The sequence below is a fragment of the Schistocerca nitens genome, chromosome 5, assembly GCF_023898315.1.
Source record: "Schistocerca nitens isolate TAMUIC-IGC-003100 chromosome 5, iqSchNite1.1, whole genome shotgun sequence".
Classification (NCBI taxonomy): domain Eukaryota; kingdom Metazoa; phylum Arthropoda; class Insecta; order Orthoptera; family Acrididae; genus Schistocerca; species Schistocerca nitens.
In genome coordinates, this window is record NC_064618.1 from 468,911,461 (window position 1) to 468,933,222 (window position 21,762).

Consider the following 21,762-nt stretch of genomic DNA (forward strand, 5'->3'; position numbering starts at 1 on the left):
TTGTCATCAGTCATACTTACAAAAAAACGATTATTATCAATATGTATCTCACCCTCCAATGTAACAAATATGACCTCCTTCGCGGAAACCGACAAATACAAGATTTGAGGACCAAACTTAACAGATATCTATTGATACGTACAAATGTTGTGAACAAGAACAGTGCAGAACACCAGATCACATCAATCTCTTTGACACACACTGTAACTGTCAAGCAAATATTAAGAGAAATGTGCACATAGTGCTGACATAAACTTACCAGTTGGTGTCACTGTTTCAGAATCGATTTACTTATGGAACTGAATGACTCACTTTATATCCATTTATATATAGAATATCAGATATAGTATATGTATAGTATACTAGATACAACAGAGAACTGTAATGAAGTTCAACACATATTTACAATGAAGATTGGTCTTATTACTTTGGTCTGCTGGATATACATCTATAAGTGCAGTGTAGACATAGCATATTTCCACAAAACGTCTGAATAATTACTGAAGAATGAAGGTGCGTTTCCTCAGGAAAGATGCTTGTATGGGAAATCTTTTGCTGACTAAAGTTGCAGATGATGGTGATGATAGAGGGGCTGCTGTTATAACTTACCCCACACTCCACATGTAGTCTTACAGTTGTCAGCAGATCGAGCATGCAGACAAATCAGCTCTACAACAGTTTCTTCGAGATGTATCGCGTTTTTACACACAACTTCAGTAAATTGTGAGTGTAGAGTTGACAACCAAAACCGTTCAGGATGCATTCAGACCAGACGAATCTGATGGCTAAAACACCAACACGAGTGCTCCTCAGAGCACAGTCGTATGATTGAGTATTATACCACAGTCAATTATAGAGGTACTTGTGTGGGAAATTGCACTGTAATAGCTCTTAAGGATGTATGGTCAGTGTGTTGCAGTTGGTGGAGCTGATTGTTGTTGTTGTAGCAGATCCACTCCATAGATTCAAATAGTAGGACCCATATCGAATTCAGTATGGGAGTAGCAGTAGATTCATGCTGTAGATTCAGATAGGTTCCCAACTAGCTGCAGTAAATTCATACCATAGATTCTCAACTACCGGTAATGCAATGACAATACTCGTTATAATAGATGACTGTGTTGTTCTTTAACTAACACTAACTTCTTATTTGATGGAAATTTGATATTGATGTCGGTGGAACTCCACTCATTTCTATTATAGACAGAAAATATTTTAATTTCCTGGCTAGTATTACATCTTTAGTCATTTTTAAGCGTGTCTTCACATGAATTGTAAGCTTTTTACGTTATACATAAGAGACATAACATTTACAGAGGATTTCTAAATGGTGACAGTTGGGGAATCTAAAGGAGTATGTGATATGTGAAACATTTTTATGATCGCAATCACCTGTTGGGAAAGTGGGATTCTATTTGTGAATTTAAATGCTTCCATACGCTTTCTAAACAATTTTGAAAATAACACAGGTATAATTCTTTCAACAATGGCACTTGTGCAGGAGGTCTTTTTCTGATCGTGATACCAGGTGTCAGAAGATGTGATGTGGGAAGACACCTGTCTGTGGACTTGGTGAAATTCTAGAAACCTGTTAGGTATAGGAAATTGAGATATTTACAGCTGTGATGAAATATTTCTGGCAGTCGTCGAACTTGGAGTTATTCAAGGTTGTCTGTTGTCATGAAGGCTACTCTGATATATTTTGTGCGAAATTTGGATTTTGATTGTTTTATATGAAGTGGGAATATTACAGGGAAATTGAACAAGTCATACACTGTACAGTGGAGGCTACATAAATCTTCACCCCATACATATACATGTTATAGCAAAATTCTAACAAAATACCCCCAAAACTGTAACAGTTTGTCCCTAAACTGTAACAAATTACCCAATCTTTCAGCAAAAATTGTAACAAAATGCCCTCAAAACTAAAAAATTGTCCCAATACTGTAAGAGTGCTACTCATGAATGGCAGTCTTCCTCACTCTCACAGACATCTTTTATGGTTCACCTGTTCATATTTTATTTTTTGAGCAATCACATTCCACTCATTCTTTGTCTGTCCTAGTAATGAACATTGCTTCAGTTGAACTGATAAGTTTAATTTTATGTAATATGTGCTAATTCCTATCACCATAACAACAGCTTGGACTGTGAAGTCCCTTTCTACATATACTCTTAAGCTATTACATCTATTACGCAAGAATTATCTGAGGTAATCAGTTATGAGAATTATCTACAAAAATATTTTTGTGTATAGGGAGGCAAAATATTTCTGCTGTAACATAGAGAATTTTGCTATGACTTTAACACAGGCTATTTTTTTCTACAATTGTTAAGTCTCTCCCACACTCTGACACTGCAACAGCTGAACTACAAAGTTTCATCTCATGTAAAAAAAAGTCTATTCAGCACAGCAATAACTGGACTTTAAAGTCATGGTCCCTCACATCAAGAACTGTTTCTTTACATATGTATATATCAAGTGTGTGAACAGCTATTTGTTCTTCTATATGCTGCTGCCCATAGGTGAGTGTTTCCACTTTCTCCTTGAGATGTGTCTGCCCAGTCTCTTTATTTAGATTACTGAACATGTGAATCATTCTAGTTGTTATTTGTACTTTAGTAATCTTAACTGCATATTTTTTCAACTTATTTGAAGTTTTCGATGAAATGAAACACAGTTCAGGGAGACAAATACTCATTTATTTTCACTAGAATGTACAGAACACGTCTGCCGAATTCACTTGATGAGTGGATGTGTGAGGGAGGAAGCGACTGTGGCACCATGGAACTTGTAATGATTATTTTAGGCTGTGCCCATATCTTCAGGTCTGCCATCATTGATCGCTATCTTGGATCGTTGTCATAGACTGTGACATCATATAGATATGCCATCTCAGATTGTATGTAAGGTTGTTTTGCGTAATCTCTAATGACATTCGCTGTTGTAAGCACCAAAAGACCCTCCACATAAGTGCCCTTCTTGGAGGAATTATACCAATATTACTCTGAAAATGATTTGCAAATCCTGTTGAAGCATCTAAACTCACAAGTGGAAGTCTCTCTTTCCCACCATTCGGATATGGTTATGAAAAACTTTCAGATAGCGCTCATACCTTCAGATTCCTCAATGGTCACAATTTTGAAACCTGTCAGAATTATTAGATGAGCTATTTTCAAAGTAAAACACTTTCAGTTTATGTGTACTAGATTCAAGTCGTGCTACAGTAGTTTGAGGAACACACATGTTGATTCGTCTGCTCTGATAGCATCATAGATACTATTGGGCGTCAGTTCTATACTCATGACTTACAGGAACTGTGTGTAAATGGCATTTAATTTGGGTAATGATTTGTAGAATAAAACTGTGAATGCTACAGAATTATTGCAGTCAGTTTACTCTCTCAGTGACAAATACTGAATCGAAATTTGTGTATGTACATTTACGATTCTCGGTGAACATGTTTTCCCTGACTGCATTTCATGCTTGGTTTGAAAATTGATCTTTAACCTAATTAACTGAGTGTGAAAGGTAATAGACAGAGTTATTTAGACACTTTTGTTCAATGGAAAGGCTTATCAGAAATATTATCATTATAGATATATATTAAAGATGAAATTGCAAGCAGAGCTTAACAAACTGTTTGGCTATTAATTTATTGGGACTCCATTTGTTTCACAAAATTGCAGATTGAACGGAATTCGGAATTCTATGTCCAAAATACTTCTGGTGCTATGTCTTGTTAGCAACAATGGTCTGCTATTCAAGAACTAAAGTTAATAGAAGGAGAATTGATTGCAAGAAGATAAATGGAGGTTCATTTTGTTCCTGGTTCGACTACACTTGTGCACCTAAGCTGCATGATCACAACATCAACTAAATAAGAAATAAAAATTCCCTATGCATTAAAGAATTTTGTGGTGTAGCTGACATTAGGAGCAAGTCGGAACTGTGCAGATGGGCCTGGTGAAAGAGTTTCTTTATATCACATGCACCGTTGGCTATTAAACTGAACTATATACCTGAGCTAATCAGTGCACTATATCCTGTATGTATAGGGAACTATATACAGCGATTGTTCTGAAATGATAGAAGCTACTCAAAATAAACAGCATTTAATTTTTCACCTGTAGCAGCAGTCTCTCTCAGTCCAACATCACTCATCCTGCTTAGCTATATAAGATGTCTCTTTTATCTATTTTATGGCATGGATATTTCAGTTACTTAGTAACTTCGCCCAAAATTGTTCAAGACTTCTTCTGATATTCATCTTTTATGCACAGTAGTCAAACAAATTAGTTTGCTGTGTGCTACTAATGGCTGCCACACATGTAGCATTCCCCATCTTCAAACTGCTCAAAATTCACACACTTATTGTTCAAAAAATTTCTTACTATTTAGTTACAGACATGACTCCTTATCAGTTCCAAATTCATTGTAATTTTATTAAACTTCTGTCTGCACTTCTGGGCCACAGCCTGATCATCACCCTTGACGAGTAAATAAACGTCGTTGCGTTTGGTTGCTCACTCACTCGCTTGCTCTCTCGTTCCCTTCCCCCACTGCTTTGCTGCCTTGTGTTACACTGGCGCTATTCAGTTAGTACTCACTACTTGTCACAGAGTTTTGGTTTTTATGCAATTCATAAAGTAAATAGTGTTTAATGTGTTGTTTACACTTTGCTATTGTTATTTTTGAACTGTTTGTTTGGATTTGAGTCATGACTAATGCAGAAACGATTGACAGTGACAGGGAAAAAGTAAAACACAAAAAGTGTAAACTGATGTGTTGACATGTTCTGTCAGGAAGAATAGAAGAATTGATAGTATTTTTTTAAAAAAGTTGATACAAATGTGCATAAGACTTTGCAACCTGTGTATGAAATCATTTATGAGATCCCATGGAGATCTGAATGATGTTAAACGGCGTTTAGCGTCTCGGAACACTAGCTGGGTGAAAGAGCTTGGAAGAGTACTCAGACTTTACAACAGTTTTCAAAGTGCGGTGTGTTGACGCAAACAAGGAAAAAACAATAGCTACAGAGTTGATAAAAGTTTATCATGGCATAAAACATAACATGCCATACAGTTTTATGGACTCGGATTCAAAGTTGTGCACTGTAAACTTCAATGATTTCTAAATTGCATCAAAAATATTGCTTGGTAGAACTAAGGTATCCTCTTTAATTTATAATGTTCTGGCCCCAGCATCAATCGAAGATAGTGTTGAAAAATTAAGGTGAAGCATGTTTTATAGCATTTCAATGGATGTGACAAATCACAGACATATAAAACTATTTCCAATAATTAACAGATTTTACTATTCAGAGAACGGAATCTGCACTCACCTGCTTAATTTTTATGAGGACCTGGTTAAAAAATCGATCGATATTTATAATACTATAAAAAAACAGAGTCCAAGCGCTGGATTTAGATTTCACAAATGTATCTGCTCATTCAGATAACAACCTCAATGTTAATTCTGGTGAAAATAATTCAGTTTACAAACTAATTTCTCAAGTTAATGCCAACATCTTGCTGCAAGGTATTCAGCGCACATGGTATGCAGTGATGTCTGTCATACTATGGAGAAGTGCGAGTTTGACATGGAGAATTTGTGTGGGCACTTATCCTATTACCCCCAGAGAGTCCAAACCTTTAAAGAATACTTTGCTGGTTTTGGAACAGAATATGAAAATATTATAAGAACATTGAAACAAGGGGGCTGTCATTGGATCCCATTATTAGGAAAATTCTACGTTGGTTTTCAGTGTTGAAGTATTATTTTATGACTCTTATAGATAACTGTCCTGTTGTATTAGGAAAATATTTTGATGACAGACATGCAAATAAAAGAGAATGTTTTCTTGGGTTTCTACATAATACTCTACAAATGTTTCAGAACGCCATCACGTTTTTTGAACAAGATAATGCTTTATCCTATGAAGCCTACAACATCCTAACAGATCTACACCTAAAAATAGAGCAACGGATTAATGGCAGATTCTTTATATTTATTTGCTTAAATACCCTCACAAGTTTCACAATTGATGAACAAGAGTGTATGTAAATTGTTTTGATTACATGGTACAAAAATGCATTGAAATACCTGAACAACCACTTTGATTTTTCCGGAAGATAATAAGTTGCCAATCATGTGCATATTTGCTTTCGAGAATACATTTATTTACAAGGACTTGTCATTGTACTACAAAAAATTATCATTCACCAAACTTATTGATGTGGACAAACTTTATAATGAGTTACATTGTGTTAAGGAAATTGGAAATAAAATTTCTGAGGAACGTATGCAAACAGCACTGTCAAATGAAAAAATCTAACTTTGTTACTTGGTATGAACTATTTCAGCAGTCGAATAAAACAAATTTATTAAAAATTTTCCAGTTTACTGTGTCTCTTTCATGTTCTAATGCCACTGATGAGAGGGTATTTCCACTTTATTGAAACACCTGGAGTGATTCAAAAAATAGGCTGAGTGTGGAACATGTAGAGGCAGAAGTGCAAGTAAATATTAACTTTCAGTACAGTTGCAAAGATTTATATAATTATGTTTTGAAGAATAAAAAATTGCTCAAATGTGCCAAGTACTCCTTCAAGAAGAAAAACTAATTGATTGAGTAAAGTGCTTTATTTACTGATTTGTGTTAAAAAATTCTAAGATGATTAATTTGTAATAGGATGAGTTAATTTTGTTAATTTTGTTTCAGATTTTAAATAAAACTGAGAAAAAATGGTTACAATTGTTTTCTCTCGGCTCTGCACATTTGGAGGCAGGTCACACTTTTTTTGGTCAAGTCCCACATATAAATGTCTAATTTCTTGCATATCTGTGATTTACCATTGTCAGGCGTATGGCTGTTGCATTCCTCACAGAAAGAGGTGTATATTTCCCCTAATCGTCTTTGCTGTGCTTGTATCTTCGCCGAGTTTGAAGAGGCCATGACAAGGAAGAATATGAATGTCATTGCTGCTCGTTTCACTTGCAACGATCTAAGCCATTCTCTTAGGTTCCTGCCTAACCACACACTAGTAAACTGTCACATATTTGGAAATAAACAGTCGAATACTTATTTCATTAGATTAAAATGTAAATGACAATGAATATTCCAGAATATACTTGTATTACATTCACAAGGACCCCAGAACGTGTTAAAAACGCTAAGAGGAAAAAAAAGGTTATAGCAGGACACGGATCTACTTTCTTCAGCTCTGTAAATCGCGACTTTATCCATTATGCCACTGCAAGACATGAGTTTTTCGTCTTTTGTGTCAACTCTTATAGTATCTCTTGAAGGCTTATATATCGTTGATGTATCATTAACTAATGTTTAATTAAAGGAAGATATGGCTGCAATAAATCTTCAGTGTCTTGCTACCTCAAAACAGCATACTAGTGGACACTGGGGCCATAGTACAGTACATCTAGTTACACCCGTATTCAACTGGTGTACTGAATGAGTCACATTACAATTATTATACCTATCACTGATAAGCTTAAAATTCCATCATGGGTTCTTTGAACAACGTCAAATCTAATCAGAAGGCTGGAACTGTCATATTGTGATTGCAGAAAGTAACAACACATTAACAACACTGTGCTGGTTTGTCAGCCTCAGAAACTAGCAATGGGCATCATACTTCAAACGTTGCTAAATATGGAATACAGTGATTCTCATAGCATCACAACTTTTCTGTCTAGTGCTATTGACCTTTTTTACTGAAGAGGGTGTGAGATTATGACAATGAAGCGTATAAAATATCTGTGATGGCTTATGCATAAGAGCTACAAGATTATGAATTATGATGTGAGAATGCCGATGAATAAGCAGGGCAAAAGTGTGGTTGCTGGATGAAACTTAGGTGAATTCATGCTGTCCACAGCTCGTGGTCGTGTGGTAGCGTTCTCGCTTCCCACGCCCGGGTTCCCGGGTTCGATTCCCGGCAGGGTCAGGGATTTTCTCTGCCTCGTGATGACTGGGTGTTGTGTGCTGTCCTTAGGTTAGTGAGGTTTAAGTAGTTCTAAGTTCTAGGGGACTGATGAGCATAGCTGTTAAGTCCCATAGTGCTCAGAGCCATTTTTGAATTCATGCTGTAAACAATAGAGATAATTAAAATGGTTCAAATGGCTCTGAGCACTACTGGACTTAACTTCTGAGGTCATCACTCCCCTAGAACTTAGAACTACTTAAACCTAACTAACCTAAGGACATCACACACATCCATGCCCGAGGCAGGATTCGAACCTGCCACCGTGGTGGTCGTTTGGCTCCACACTGTAGCGCCTAGAACTGCTCAGCAACTCAGCCTGGCGATAATTAAAGACCTTAGCAGTAAACAATGGTTAGGGACAAGTTTGTTGTTTTGAAAATGTGGGCAGAAAAAATTCAAAAAAATCTCACAGATAAGATATTTCAAGAAAATTCAGTGTATTTTTTTCTGATAAGTTATTATTTTTAGATACTTCTAGTGAGCCAACACATTTTTAAAATCTTAAATTCAGTTCAATGTTTAATCTTGAAGACATGTCAGTGTTTTCTCGACATTGTTTACTTGCAACTGACTGCACTAAAATGTGTTAGCACTGACTTACTACTATTTACTTGCTAGGCAAGTTAATGAAACTGTTGCTCTGAAACTTCACAAAAATATTAGTTTAAAAGGTGTGAATTGTTTTGGATTATGATACGAAGATCTGCATTACGAATCTTTGCAATAATAAAGCATAAAAACATCAAATATTAACGTATGATCCATTTCAGTATCACATTAATTTTATTGCCACCTTACTACAGAACACAACCAATATCAAGCATTGCCCTTAACATTTCTGCCATCACACTGTCATAAATTCACATAAGCTATAGTAATGTACTCAATGTAACATCGTTTACTTGTATAAATAATTATTCAAATATATCTGATTAGCAACGACTTTTGCAGCACATTTGCGCCCAGAATCATATTCGGGATCTTTATCTGGGTTGTGGTTATCCACATCATCTTCAGATATGTACAAATTGTCCCTGAAAAACATTTTCCTAGCACAAGCACTGCAGAAGTTGCTATTATTGGTGCCTATGTTTTGGCACTAACCACTGTTTACATGCACATATCCTGACAAAGTTAGTGAAAATCTGAGATTATGGCAGGAGCTGCCATTTCTAAGTTTACCATGGATCTGTCAACTAATATGAATAAAGCACATTACATACTATGTTTTACATGCAATAATACTGTTTCTTATGGCCTGTCATGTGCCACTGTTTACAGCCAAGTTCTGCAGTTAATTGTATGATGTCGGACATTTCTGTACGGTAGTCAAAAGAAAAGTTCCACCAACCAGTGGCTAGTGGAAAACCAGATGCTTTTTCCCATCTTCATTAATCATCGAAATATCGGAATTCTCTTTTGTATCTGTGTAGCAGAGCTGTCCAAGACAAATTCAGTGACTAACGCTTTTGCTGGCCTGTCACGAAATTAAGTAGTTAAACTACACTGAATATGGGGATTGCTGTACTGTTGTTGTGGCCATTTGAACCATGCAAAACCGAGAAAATTATAGCGTTCTACATAGAAACTTGCACCTTTGAGGAAACTGATATGTGATGTTTACGCTACCTTCAGCACATACTTACATGGTAAGAAAGGAAATTTTTTTATTAAATTCTTCTGTTTGTTACACATTCCTTTGAAATTTCCCGTAAACGAAGATCATGTCAACTAATTCTTCTTTAGTGATGAGCAGTGGGTGCCTTAAAAACGATTTATGCATGACTAAGGATTAGAATATTTAGATGTTTCACTAGCAAAAAAGTGTAAAGGGACTGTAGCATTCTCCGTAACCAGTCTGATCTAGACAGACAATGGCTGCACTATACTTCAGTTAACTTCTCCAAAGGTTAACACAAAACTGATGTATTACTCCTTTCTCAACGACACAAGCATCAGTCAATAATGGCGGAAACTTATCAACTCTTAAATATCCCTTACAATTTCTTACAACCCCAGGCTGACACTTACAGCCCAGCCACCAAGTGCACAGTGATATACTGCTGGTTGCTGTGCTTCCAAGGCGCCTGCAACATAACCGATGGACTTCATGCCTACAACAGCCCCTGTGGTACCTAGTGGCGCCACATTCACCGGATATAACGGTATTATGGAGAGTACTATACTCAAGTCGGCGTAAGCTGATCACTGATAATTGCTATGGGCTGACTGTGGCAGCTTTGCATGCCTAGCTCAACCAATAATGTAACGCGATTTTGTAAATGTGTTTATGGTAATGCCTTAGTTTGTCACAGCTCTACAGATGGAGGCTTTTTTCGCCTGCAGCCATTAGCCCTTTGCAATTGAAAGCTTGCAACAGCACTATGGGCTGTCACAGATCTTGAGTATAGTCTGTGAACCATGTGCTACCACCTCAATTTCCAGGTATTCTTACGCCAGTTCGCTGTAGATGACGCTAGTCGACCACTCTCCAGCGAATAGACAGTGGCAATTCACAGCTATAGTTCTCTGGGCTCAATGCCGATTGCATAACACACATTGACAAGAGCTTACGTCCTCGCATCATATCCAAGTTCCCACATCATCGTGGATGTATCAACATGGACTTTATTACATCAGTGATACCCTATTAGCATTGACAGTGCACTTAACTCAGTGACTATATTAGCATAACAATGCTGTTTGTACTCTCAAGAAATTGTCATTGTATTTGGAGTGAAACTCTTATCAGATCAGGACGATGTTTTAGCTGTATTAATTTGGAAGCTGGTTTCTGATATACTTGCTTAAGGCTTGGTGTTAATAAAGTTCCACTGTTGTTTGGCTGCCTGGACAAATTAGCAGTGTTCATCACTTACAAAATCGATTTAACAGTGGCACTGAGAGTAAGCTTGTTTTCTTTTGCTTTTCTCTTTTTTCCAATGTATATTTTGGTTCCAGGATTTTGTTCGTAGTGTCTTTGTGCTCAAACAGGTAGCCTCCTTCTCTGCATCCAAGTGCACTCCGCACAGTGTTTTCACTGTTCTGACCAACATTCAGACAGCGACCATTTGTTGTTAGAAATATAGTAAGGAGAGTTCAGCACGAAGTAGTTGACATGACATCACTGGAGAGACATGGGTTTTTCTCATCTTCTACCCCACTGCCCTCTGACAAAGGCCAAGTGATCTATGTATAAAATGGCGAGAAATTAAAATTTTCTAAGGAAATTAAAAAAATAGTCGAATAGTGCTAGTGTGCTACATGTGGAAACAGGAATGTTGTTCTAACTATGAACTGGGGGAAATGCAAGATGGTGCATTGTCATGCTGGCTGATTTCGTATACTGGCCATGACCCTATGACATCAGAATCCGTGGTCTGGAATATGGGCACCAGCCTAACTTTGAAGTCAGAATCCAAGATGGTTGCCCTGGAATACAAGATGGCGATCGAGCATAGCGACCAGGGCATACTGGCGCAGCTCCATGACATCACAATACGGCTCAGAACTATCGGGATATTCACAACGATGTAGAATTCTGGCATACTGGCCCAGTCATGAGATACAGGAGCAAGTTCTGTGATGTCAGAATCCATGTTCCAGAATACTGGCACTATGAAGTCCAAGACAAAGGATAGGTGTGCGGGTTTTTCCTGGCTACTACTCACTCAGAGGTGTATGGTCGCTCTTTCTCCCAACACTAAGTTCTAATCCCTCAACATTCATTATTTAAAAAAAAAATTCAGAAGGGCAGACCTTCTGGAAATGATGACCCTCAATTTACTCCCGTAAGTTAAAATTCAAACTAAACATCATTTAGTAGGAACACTTGTGTCTTCATTCAAACAACTACCGCTTCCATGGCCAAGAAGTCTGCCAACACGTTATTATATCTCTTAAAAAAATAATGTAACTATTTATTTAGAGGAAACACTCTCCTAGTAAATTTGTTTGTCCTTTGATTTATCGTGATCTGTTACTGATTTTTAGTGGAGTTAGTTTTTACTTTTAGCTTTCAAAAAAATACAAAAGAGATATAATAAGCAAAATAATGAATTTCGTAGGTTGCCAATTACGTATTATATCTGGTTTTATCGAGTGCCAGGCTCCCTACAAATTACTGTAAATGCAATAGCGTAGTATTACTCAGCTCCAGTTCACTATCATAGAAAATGGACGAGTTTTAATAAAATTATTTCACTGGATTACTTCTATTAATCTCACTGAATATTTTTACATAATTTCTTCCGCTCCGGCTAGCAGACATTGTGCTGTGAAAAAATATTTTTAAATGTACCGCGTAATGGCGGCTAATTGTTAACAATCAGAGATCACTGTTACTCGCTCCGCAGCAGCTGGAAACATGCTAAATAATTTTCATTAAATATTCTTTTCATAAGATAAATGTGGTGTGGGTTCTTGAAATAACACACGGAGATCACTTTATACTAATATTTTCTTACTAGGACACAGTTTACACCATTAAATATTTGCAATTACGCTACGACAGAAACAAATGCTAGCGCAGCAAAATAGCTTGCGTACCTTATTCCAGCTAACACCAGAACGAACAGAACAAAACAGACTAGACAGAAGAATGAACATTGCATTGTGTTTTATACTCTTACAGAGATGATAATACTTCTTTTAATTACTTACACATTATAATCTCATACACTAAAAATAATGTCTTTTCTGCATTTATCGATGTATATATTGTATATTTTTACAGTTAAATCAATGTTTGCAATTCATTTTGAGTCACACATTTATGCTTCATCTCGATAATGGTGAATATTGCAAAAGGGACACTACATGGCCCCCTGGGCTACAAGGAACACACTATTTAATGTTTGGTCCTTGTAGACCACGAGTGTCACTTTTCTGTCGTTCGTTGGTCACTTTCAGTTCACTTTACCGTGTATTAGGTCATGGGTACACATTCATTTTGAGTCTTTTTACATAACATGGCTGGGGACAGTTGCAATATAACAATCTCTTCCATTTGGACGAGGGCCGCAGGGAAACCCCAGAAAAACCTCGGCAGAGCTGATAGATTTAACCCTTTGTGTTACTTTACATAAGTTGGTTCTACATGTTTTGGTATTACAAGTATTTACATCAAATATAAAATTTTCTGAAAAAGAAACAAACATATAGTTTTTATATGAAAGTGTTCATCAAATTTTTATATTGTGTTGGTAATATTTTGAGTTTTTTTTTTTATTTTTGTCGGCGAATTTCTCGTCGTGTGGTGTGGATGACGCTGTATGTCGCTACCGCGATGCCTCGTGCCCGTTGCCGTGGAGCGTCGGTTGGAAACTGTTGTCTTCTTTCTTGTCCGTAGGCTGCGGTCAGGATGTGGAGTACGGAACGACGTTATTTTGTCTGCGTGGTGCGTCTGCATTGTTGCGCACCGCTCGTTAAAGTTTTCAGCATGGGAGAGGATATTGACTCGTGCAAATCATGAAACAAATGCACATATGTTATAGAACGGATTTTGTAAGATGTTATTGGTTGTGGGTAAGAATTGATTAGTCAACATTATTGCATCATCGAGGCACAGGCTCAGTTACTTGGTATTTTCCTGTTCGTTTGCATGTACTGTTGCTGAATGATGCAGGAGATATGATGCTGAAGTAAGCACTGCACATCCCTGTTGTCACCATTTCGTATGGAATATTTATGTTTCACAATTTTTGTTTGACGGCGTTCCACCGTAGTTGCCATTGCAGTAACGTCCTACTACGTGGTCCGTGACGTCATATTAATTGTTGGTGCACAGGAGGTAGCGTCCAACCTAAAAATGTTGTCTGTACAGTTTCGAACACACACTAATCACAGTTTTGTGTTTTGGGTCACTGCACACAGGTATGTTTAGTTAATGTTTGTACCTCGCGTTTTTGCAGTTGTACAGCACATAAGTGTTCACTGTCCAAGTTGATCACTAATACAGTTCTCAAAGTTCACACTTCCTCCACGAATACCAACACACTATTATAGTTCCTGTTAGTATTGCTTACAGTATGACTTTGATACAATTGTATTACATGATTACTGTTTTTTTTATATCACATAGTGACACAGATGTCTGTTCGTTTACACAATATGTTACAATGAAATTTCACAGATCAAAAGCACTTTTGTTCTGTTATTGCATACAATTAAGTGTTACGTCATACATGCAACGGATTCTGGCCTGACTTGCAATACTTTTATATTTGAGCATTAATAAATTTGTCATAGGATATATTCATTTGGGGATTAGGACCGCCGTGCATGTGCTTGCTCCATAAGCTGCTAGCGTAATCGCGTATCCTATAAAAGGTTTGCGACTGTCAAAAACAGGCTCTAAAGTAGAGCTCTTATTTAATCTGAAATATTGTGGCTAGATGCTTATACTTTTTCTTTTAAGGTCAAAGCACAGCATCACAGATGTCACATGGTATGTGAACAGTCTTTTGCATACACCATTTCTGTTCATTTTTCAAGTGACAGATTAGAATATTTAGTGCATTCTTTAAATAAACATTTATCACACAGCATAATAAAATTTATAGTTACTAACTCTAATAACCACTGAAAAACATCTTACACTTACTGATTATGTTTCTAAACAAATACTATCATTGGACTGATGGTCCTTTAGCTTCTTTTTACTCATTTTTGAAGGCTGATGTGTAAATCATTCATTGAAATAAAGACTAAACATCTTACTACTAAGCACAAACAAAACATCAAATTCTTACAACTACACAAAAATATATATTGAAGTCTGTGCACAACCTACATATTACACAAAAATACGGTAAACCATTCATGTCCTATTGTCAGGTACCACAAATTTCTTTAAGTCCTTATAGGGATACAATCCTTTGATCTTCCCGCTCATCACATCAGCTATAAGGTAGCTACAGCCGTGCGGTATTTGTATAATTTTAAAAGGTCCATTATACAGCATTTGCCATTTCTTGTTCTTCTTTGCTATGAGTGGCGACTTAGGATGGTTTCTTATCAAAACTAAGTCGTTTATCTGATATGGGACTGTTCGTTTTATTGACTTGTCATATCGACTTTTTCGTTGGGATTCAGTTAGATAACATGATTCTTGTGCTTTGTTGTTAAGGGTTTCGTTCCAGCGAAGCGTTTCATTGTGAGCTACGTCCGAATAATATTCGCCCTGGCCCCTTAAATTGCTGCTTAATTGAAATATGGGCATCTCTTCGCTTTTTACTCGTACGCTCGGGCAATCTTTACCGGGTGTACTTACTGTTCGTGTTAAATCCAGTACAATCTGCTTATTTTCATTCAGTAGGGAGATCTTCCCGCTGCAGAAATCAATTTTTGCTTTCTTCTCGCTCAGGAAACCTCCCCCCAGGATGCAAGTTGCTCTCAATCCTTTGACTACGAGAAAGATACATTTTACGTTATCTTCCCCTAGGTATAAATCTACTATCACCTGATACTGAACTTTTTGTGCTTGTGCACTCATGGCTCCAATGACACAGCAGTTTTGTACAGGAAATGTCGGTAAGTTGCGGTTTTGGCTCAAGGTTTTGAATAGATCATAGCTCATAACATTAGTAGTGGCACCTGTATCTATATATATTTCTACTGGCAATTCATTAATTCTAGCTTTTATGATGGTTTGTACTTCAGTTATTTCTTTTTTGTTACATTGGTTTGATCCCATAAGTAAATCATGTTGTGTACTGTTTCCATCTTGGTACCTCAGTAATAATATATTATCTTGTGAATTGTTTTTAGGTGTGCCCCCTGTTTTTTCGTCGACCATCAATTGGGAGCTTATTGTGGCCGTTGTTCGTTTGACGGTCTTGAACTATGGTGGTTTCCGTCGGTGGGCATTTCTACTATCCTTACGCTGCTATTCGAGTCTATCCATGTTTGTGGTATTGCATCAGTATTCTGCATAGAATTCCTATTGCCACACTGGTACTGGTTACCGTTAGGAGGCGGTGGTGGTGGCACAGAAGTTTGCATCCACTGCACCGGGTAAGTGCGGTTGTTGGCACTACTGCTTTGTTGTGGCCATTGACCTTCATTTCGACGTTTGTTATTGTAATTATTATTACTGTTACTGTAGCCGGGATGTCCTCTATCTTCCCACCTACGTTTTTGATTGTAAGATGGTTGACCGTTGCCGTTCTTCCTGTTTTGTTCTGCGGATTGATCTTCCTTTCCATTTCCGTGGCTTCCAAAATTGGAATTGTTTTTGCCCTTTTTAAACTTGCGTGTTGAACCATTACTTTTCTCCTGGTCTTTATTTATCCTATTTTCTTCCTAGGAGATATCGATTGCGTCCACCAGAGACAAGTACCGTTCCAGGTCATTTTCGGGTACATTTATTAATTTGTCTCGTATATAACCGGGCAATCCTAATTTCAAGATTCTGATCACATCACGGGCTGATATGGGGTCATCCTAATATCTAGTTTTGTTGATATATTTTTCAAAATATTTACGGAGTGTACCCTGTTTGTGATTGTACATTTGCGGGCTGTATACTTCAGTCCTCAGGCGTTCTTGAATAGCATTAGACCAGTATCTGTCTAGAAAATATTTTTCAAATTGTGCCGGGCTATGGCAATTTTCTATGACTTCATTTGCCCATAAGGCAGCGTCGCCTTGTATATGTGCAATTATGAACTGAATTTTTTGGCGTTCATTCCAGGCACGCGGTAATAGACTTGGCCAATGTTTCTATGTTTCGATACAGTGTATCGATACGTGGAACTGTTTCAGTGTTTCGGAACGGCTACGGCTCACTGTTTCGAAACAGTGGTGTTTCATTCCGCCCCTGTCTCGGATAACTGGACCAGATTCGATCTCGAGCCAGACACAGAAACTGTATCGTTGTTTCAAAATAAGGCTGTTTCAGTCCACCTGTTCTATGAACGGACTAATTGTATCGAAACAGTGATGTTTCATTCCCCTCTGTGTCGGACGAGATTCGGGCTCGGCACGGGTACAGAAACACATTTAACATACCACTTCGTGAAACTCTTTCAAGAGTGTCGAAATCTTTTTGACAAGCAATAGCATGAAGCTTAAGATATCCGAAAATAAAGCTTCGTTTCTAGCTGACTGTCATATTCCGAAATGGCGTAACACCTGCTTTATAAACACTAACCAAACAATAAAACAACGCATACTATTCACATTCAAAATAATAAATATGTGAAAATCATTCAGTTAAATTACACTTTTTGATAACATACGCTTCTGTGTTTATGTACAGTAATCATATTAAGAAACGTAAGTAAGCCTACAACATTTTGAATAAAAAAAGGCGTAGAGTGACAGTTATTAGACATATACATAAATTTGATGTAGTTATAATTGCAAGCAATCTGTTCGGCATATAACTGATAGTGTAATGGTGAACGGGAAGGATTAGGAAGCATGGTGAATTTAGAGTAACGGTTCGAAACACTTTGAAAGACAAAATTTTTTCTGTTATATTTTGTTATTTATTGGAATTATTTGGCGTTACTTGTGAGTCTATAGTCACTGTGCCTTTTATCCTCAATGATTCCCTTTGTGTGCATGGAAATTAGCAGGATGGGTATATTACCCATACTAACGGAAAGTGGGAATCCCAGTAGCATATCCGTTGTTTCTGCAGTTTGCTCCCACCTCCAGTTCCGTTCGTGGTGGCTCTTCCGTCTTCAGCTATGGCTGTCCTCAGTCAACCGAAAAGTATGAAAGTAAAACGACACGAAAGCAGCGCATTTGCTGCAGGAAATACGAAACTGCCAAGACGCCTAAGTGATAATTTCATACTTTCTGCGATATGATTAGCGCTCTCGCACCTCATCTGTGTTTATTGGACATACTTATATAGTAGACAGTCAAGATGATAAAATGTGTAGGTTTATTAGATTACAAAACACAAAGTGTTTCACTGTTTCGAAACAGCGTATCGAAACATTACATTGTACTGTTTCATTCGTTTCGAAACAGTTACGTGTTTAAGTTTGCCCATCTCTATTCGGTAATACATTTCGGAATCCTTTTATGAATTACCGGATGCACTATCTTCTTTTCCGCGTTAAATACTTGGAATTGTCTGTGTTTTATTAAGCTTTCATCAATGTTATTGCTTGTGGGAGTAGAAGCTGCCCCCACGGGGTTATGAATAGGAATGCTTCCCGTAAATTGTGTTTTCTCTTTCCGAATCGCTTTTTTGTTAGTATGAACTGTACGTAACTACGTAATGTTCTCATTACCGTACACGCTCCTAACAGGCGTGCCACAGTTGTTGTTAAGCGTTTGCAAATGTGTACGCTCGAGTTCGGCAATTCTGTCATTTCTTGCTGCCACAGCGGTACTGGCAATTTGTATCTCGCTTCGCTTTTTTCACCTGCGAGTGGTTGCGTGTCTACTGTGGGTTGTTTACATACAGCTGCTCCGTTAGTTACTTTTTGCAGAGCAGACTGTATTTTGCTTCCTACACGTTCTGTGATCTGGCTTTCTTTTTCAGTGAGCCAGTCATGGAACTCTTTTTCTACTTTCTGGGCTTGATCATTTAAATGCATTTCTATGGTTTCTTTTTGTGTCATTTCTAAATTGTCCATTCGGTTCGCAAGCTGTTCTACTTCGTCCCGGATGACTGTGTGTGCCGTCTGAAGCGTTTGCACATCTTATACTATGTTGCTTACAATGTTCGGCAGTTCGGCTTGGGCTTTCTTTATTTCTGTCATTTATGAATGTATCTTTTCGAACAGTGTACCTATACTTTCTATTAAGACCTTTTCTCTTTCTTCATTTTGTTCGCTTATCTGACTGACTAGCTGGTGATTCCTCTCTTCCCTCAATCTCTCTCTTTCTTCGTTTTGTTCCCTTATCTGATTGACTAGCTGTTGATTCCTCTCTTCCCTCAATCTCTCTCTTTCTTCGTTTTGTTCCCTTATCTGATTGACTAGCTGTTCGTTCTTTTTCTCTAATTTCCGTAAAAATTCAGCAAATGTATCCGGTATTGGTGAGCATACCGGTGTGGTAGTTGTTCTAATCATTGGAAAATTATCACTAGCCCTACTAGTAGTACCTATCGGTTTTACTGTTTTCGTCTGCTGGCTACTTCCTGGCGTATCACTGGAAACTACATTGTTTACAAATTTTCTCCCCCCCCCCCCCCCCCCGATCACTATTAATGTTTAGTAAGTCAGTGTCACTATCCATATCGGTCAATAATTGCACATTATTTGTAACATTGGACACATTATCTGGTTGCAAATCTAACACAGGTCTAACTTTTCCCATAATAACTCTCACTGGGCTAACTACAAAAATTGTTCCAAACTACAAATGCGGAATAAGTTCACAAGTCAAACTGCTTATTGTTTCCAAAATCACACAGTATTAATATCTACACCACTGTACACCATGTACCATCTATGATACCATACTTTGATGTTACGGGCCTATGTAGCAAGCTTTTATGCATAGTGGTCCTTACCTTGATTTCTTTTTTCTTTCTTTTCTTTTTGCTATCTCGTCCTCTCAGGGTCTATACAGTTCTTCTCCGCTTTCCTCGTTCAAGTTTATACATGAAATGGAATTTGCTAGACATTAGAATACATACAAAACATGTTAACAATTACATACATACAAACCCTAAAAAAAATATTTTATCTCTTCGGGCCCCACGTAACAGGGCGCTATTTATTATATCTCTTAAAAAAAATGTAACTATTTATTTAGAGGAAACACTCTACTAGTAAATTTGTTTGTCCTTTGATTTATCATGATCTGTTACTGATTTTTAGTGGAGTTAGTTTTTACTTTTAGCTTTCAAAAAAATACAAAAGAGATATAATAAGCAAAATAATGAATTTCGTAGGTTGCCAATTACGTATTATATCTGGTTTTATCGAGCGCCAGGCTCCCTACAAATTACTGTAAATGCAATAGCGTAGTATTACTCGGCTCCAGTTCACTATCATAGAAAATGGACAAGTTTTAATAAAATTATTTCACTGGATTACTTCTATTAATCTCACTGAATATTTTTACATAATTTCTTCCGCTCCGGCTAGCAGACATTGTGCTGTGAAAAAATATTTTTAAATGTACCGCGTAATGGCGGCTAATTGTTAACAATCAGAGATCACTGTTACTCGCTCCGCAGCAGCTGGAAACATGCTAAATAATTTTCATTAAATATTCTTTTCATAAGATAAATGTGGCGTAGGTTCTTGAAATAACACACGGAGATCACTTTATACTAATATATTCTTACTAGGACACAGTTTACACCATTAAATATTTGCAATTACGCTACGACAGAAACAAATGCTAGCGCAGCAAAATAGCTTGCGTACCTTATTCCAGCTAACACCAGAACGAACAGAACAAAACAGACTAGACAGAAGAATGAACATTGCATTGTGTTTTATACTCTTACAGAGATGATAATACTTCTTTTAATTACTTACACATTATAATCTCATACACTAAAAATAATGTCTTTTCTGCATTTATCGATATATATATTGTATATTTTTACAGTTAAATCAATGTTTGCAATTCATTTTGAGTCACATACAGTCATTTTTATTTATGTTTCATCTCGATAATGGTGAATATTGCAAAAGGGACACTACAACGTACCACTGATGCTCCCAAAAATTTGGCCTGAGCTATCAACCGCTGAGCTTGCTTGTCGCCTGAGACATCAGAGCCCATCACCCGGTAGTCAGCTCTATGTCTGTCAGTAAAAACTCAGGACAGAGAGAGAGACACCATATGCATAGTACCGATTCGATAACCTGACACCTAATGGATCATAGAACCCCTGAAGTAAAAACAAAATACAGTTTAAGGTGCCATGATCGTAAAATACACCACAAAAACAAAGTTTGGGTGGACTGGACGGTTGCTACTTACCATCAGTAACATAAACAACTTCACAAAGCCACCAAACACGTATAATTGTATGTATCAGGCATGTAGCAACAGCATTTGAGAATGAAACATGCTCATACTTATTTACAACTCTGTGGCGATAAAAAAACGGCAAATAGATATGAAGGAAAGTGCTATATTTTCTACGAGAATATTGATCAATACCGTACTTGTGCATGATATTTCAAGATGACAACTGAACTACAGTTATGGACACAGTCAGTCGTCACCCAGGGTATTGCCTCACTATAACGGAAAATGTTGTTACCATACTCAAAATGTGACTAAAGATACGTGATTCACAGAGTTCGACACGCAGTAAGTCGGTGGTGGATGGCTGCTGCTGGCAGCTCTCACTCCATCGGCCACAGCAGGATACGCTAACATACTCTATGTTACTCCCTTTACAGCACGTAACAGCGCAACACTCTACATTAGATAGGAAGACATCAAAACGAACTGTTATCACCGAATATAGTACCGAAATCAATGAAAATTTATACCTACATAAGTGTAAACACTCTGTCCAGATGTTTATGAAACGAATACTGTACCCACAACACTGAATTTTCTACATCTACATCTACATCCATACTCCGTAAGCCACCTGACGGTGTGTGGCGGGGCGGACTTTGAGTACCTCTATCGGTTCCCCCAGTCTCGTATTGTTCGTGGAAAGAAAGATTGCCGGCATGCCTCTGTGTGGGATCTAATCTCTCTGATTTTATGCTCATGGTCTCTTCGCGAGATATACGTAGGAGGGAGCAATATACTGCTTGACTCCTCGGTGAACATATGTTCTCGAAACTTCAACAAAAG